The sequence below is a fragment of the Tenrec ecaudatus genome, chromosome 2 (assembly GCF_050624435.1).
Source record: "Tenrec ecaudatus isolate mTenEca1 chromosome 2, mTenEca1.hap1, whole genome shotgun sequence".
NCBI classification, from domain to species: domain Eukaryota; kingdom Metazoa; phylum Chordata; class Mammalia; order Afrosoricida; family Tenrecidae; genus Tenrec; species Tenrec ecaudatus.
In genome coordinates, this window is record NC_134531.1 from 71,074,761 (window position 1) to 71,078,916 (window position 4,156).

Genomic DNA, 4,156 nt, shown 5'->3' on the forward strand with positions numbered 1-4,156 from the left:
GGTGATGGTAATGGATTCATAATAACATAAGGAAATCTATTAACGGGCAGGGAAGCTCAAGAAAGCTCAGCTTTCATATCCTGATCTTGAAGGGCTCGCTCCCTTCTCAGAGCCTGTACTAGAATTCTTAATGAATTGTCTAACTGCCTGGTGAGTAATGTTCCCTTCCTGTTTTCTACGGGTCTGCGTTGTCCTTGGCGAGATGATAAGACTCTTGGGAACAGGATCCTCGCTTATCTTTCTCCCAGACCTCTGCAGTCCTACCTCCAGGGGAGTCACCTGAGAAGCCTAAATGCCTCTTTGTTAGTGTCAATATCATTTCATCCTTTGAATTCCCAATTCCTAGCGAATATAAGAAGGCTCTACGGCTTCTAACAAGACTCCAAAGTTAAATAATAATATTAATACTAAGTCCGATGCCTTCTAAAAAATACCCCTGAAAAAGAAATCGCTCCAAGCCCTGGATACAGGCTAACCTCTGACCTTCCCTGCCCACTCACAATATAATTTCCCAGCAGGCCTTCCTGTTCGAATCCCACGCTCAGGAGTTGATGCCCACCAGGAACACAGTTCTCTTTAGGTCACCAATACTTCCTGGCTACATTCCCCTCCGACCTCCACACAGATGTCTGCCCAACTCTGAACATCTTGCCTTCTCAGAGACACTGGCTCGCTCTCTCAGTGGCAGTGGGTTTGTTTGGGGGGTGTTTAAGCACATGGTGGAACGTGACACCATCATGATCCACCTGCACCACCCATGATCCACCTACTCCAGCCTCTGGGGAGAGTCGCTCCAGTGCATCACTCGGCATGAGGTCAGGAATGTGAGCTCTGCCAATCCCCCCTCTGTCCCAAGGTTTCCGAGCAGCCAATTCACCAAGAGTCAGGATATATTAGGCTTCTTTGTTTTGGCAACTCGCTTTGGAAAATTGGACTTCGCTTCCTTGTGAATGGTGGAGGGACCAACTCTTTATCCTGTCTGACCCCGGTCTATTAGAGAAGACGGTTTGCCTCAGCTTGTGAAAAGCATTTTTCTTCCATTTCTTCCTTTCAAAGCATGCTGGGTCATTTTCATGAGAAGCACTTAATAAAAACTAAATGGTACCTTAAGACCGTTCATGCCACCGACATCCTGACAGGGACTGGAAGTGCCGACCGGCCCAGGAGCTAATTACCCTATACATTTCCTCTTCTTCCCTGTGTTGGAGGTGAAATCAAATTTGAAAGATTAAAATCTTTGCAAGATTGCAGTATATGATAATTGTTAAGCTCTGTAGTTACATGCTCAATAGCTCCTAACTAAGTGCAAGGAATTACAGAGTGATTTGTGTCTGTAAGATAAATTCCAAGAATTCTGCTTTTTTTTTTTTTTTTTACAAAAGGCAAGGAAGTGGAGGTGGCAGAATAACAGATGGGCTGGTAGAGTAAGTCATTGTGAATTTCAGGCAAAGGGGATTTAGGAGGCTGGGCATTAACGGACAGGCCAAGTCCCAGAATGCCTTCCTCAGCGTTTCTCTGGTGGTATTTAACTTTGCTCATCTCAAAGCACTGCTCCTGGTTCTTGCAGAAATGTGGGCGAGTTTGAGAATGCTCTGCTGAGTGAAATACATGTTATAAAAGGATAATTATGGTACGATACCACTTATATGAAATAGGCAAAGAGAGAGAGAACAAATGTTATCTGAGGCTCCCAGGGTGTACAGAACGGGGACAGGAGACGCTTGGCTGAGTGGGCACTGCACCTGTGTTTCATGGTGGTGGCATCATCTGGGATGGGCACCCCCTAAATGAGCATCACCAATGTCATTCAGCTGCACGTGCCAAAATAAAGAAAAGTGGGGCTAGCAAATGTCTGACTACCTATGTGTCTGAAACCACAGTGAAACCACTTTTTCAGAATGAGAAACCACAGCTCAAGTACATAAAGTTAACTACGGAGCATTTGGCTATAGCTGTGCTAGGCTGCTAGCCTAAGGGTTGGTGGTTCGAACACCCTCGGTGGCTCCGTGAAGAAAGACCTCGCTGTTGAGAATGTGGGTCAGAGCAGAGACCCAAAGCCCACCTGTAGACAAGGGGACATCCCCTCACAAAGGGGTCACAGGGAGGGGCTGAGTCAACCAGGGCGCAGTAAAGCACCAATGAAACGCACAATACTCCTTTGGTTCCTTGAGGCTTCCCACCACCCACTAGCATGACCCCAGCCCTGCCTTTCATTTCAGGTGAGGCCGGAGCATATACACAGGTACAGATAAGAACTCAGGACACACGGAATCCAAGAACAGGGATGAGATTAGCGATGCCAGAGGGGTAGGGGAAGGTAGGGACCAGAGGATAAGAAGGGGGGAACTGATCACAATAATCAACACATCACCACCACCCCCTCCAGGGGGACAAACAATAGAAACCATGGGGGAAGGGAGACAGCGGTCAGTGTGAGATATGAAAATAATAATAATAATTTATCAAGGGGTCACGAGGGTGGGGAGTGGAGAGGGAGGGAAAAAGGAGGAGCTAATACCAAGGGCTCAATAGAACATAAATGTCTAGAAAATAATGATGACAACATATTACAAATATGCTTGATACAGTTGATGCATGGATTGTAATAAGAGTTTTAAGAGCCCCCAATAAAATGATCTTTTGATAATCTTTTTTTTAAGAGAGTCCTGGTGTCCGCTGAGATCACAGTTAGGAAACCCCCCTGGAGCAGTTTGACTTGGTAACAGATGAGTCACCAAGAGCCAGGAGTCACCGGGAGGATTCGAGACCTTGAGGTCGCTAGCAACAAAGACCACTGCACCAACACTTTAGAATCAACCAAATCCCATACTTAGCCAATACAGAGGGGCCCACCAAAGGACGTGCCCCTCCCTTTCAAACACAAAAAGTCAAGTCTAATCATCTAAGGTGGGCCCGATCCAACCCATGGCATTTTTAATCGCCTCACAGGCATGTGAAAGATGGTCACTGAATAAGGAAGACCGAAGAAGAACCCATGTGTTTGAACTGGGGTGCTGGCAGTGAGCAGGGAAGGCTCCACGGACTGTCAAAGGGACAGACAGGTCTGTCTCACAAGAGGTCTGACCAGCGTGCTCCTTAGAGGCCAGGGTGGCGGGACTTGGTCTGACTGCTTTGCGCAGGCTGCCAGGGGAGGCGAGCCCCTGGAGAAGAACGCCATGCTTAGGAAAGGGGAGGGGCCACAATAAAGAGGAAAGCCCTCAAGGAGATGGCGTGAGGCCGTGGCTGTAACAAGGGGCCCCAGCGTGCGGACAGTGGGGGGATGCGCACGACGGGCAGAGCTTTGTTCCGTCGTGAAGAGGGTGCCTATGGGGCGGCACCGACGCCAGGACACCTAACAGCAGCAATCATCTGCAGCTCAGTACGGGAGCAAGAATATAAGAACACCAACTAACAACCAAAGAAATGAGATGGCATATTTTATACAAAATAATTCCTTTTTTTTTTTTAAGAGAGATAGAAAGTAAAAGAGCATTCTGCAGTTTCACTTCCGATTTCAACCCTTTGGTTTTCGGCCAAGAGTCCTTCCTCTGCCTGCCTAGATCACACCGGAAAATGCATTCCTTAAGCAAATGTTTGTTCCGCACCCAATACATACCGGGCTCCTGTTCTTGGCACCGATGACGTGATGATAAATAAGACAGACAAGGTCTCTGCTCTTGTGGAGTCCACAGGACAGCAGGAAAGGCAAGTTTAGACATAAGTACTGGTAGAGTCCCCGGAAGGAGAAAGGAGAGCATGAAGGCGGTCCAAGGAAGCAGCGCTGAAGCTGAGACCCTAAGGATAGCCAGCCGTGCTGTCGGTAAATGCCACCAAATCAGTTCCAGTTCATTGCAACCACCTGCCTGGCCCACGAGCCACACACTGCCCAGCCCTACACTCTCCACAACTGTTCGGTTTGAGCCCATGATGGCAGTCCCTGTGCCGATCTGACTCACTGAGGGGCGCCTCTGTTTTTGCTGAGCATCTATGGAACCAAGCATGAGATCCCTTCCAGGGAGCAGTGTCTCCCAATGACAAACCTGCCCAAAGTACCTGGGGCAGAGTCTTGCCATCCTCCTTTCTAAGGCCTATGCTGGATGCACTTCATCTGAGACAAATTTGTTTTTCTGGCAGTCCATGCTAAAGATCTTTGCCA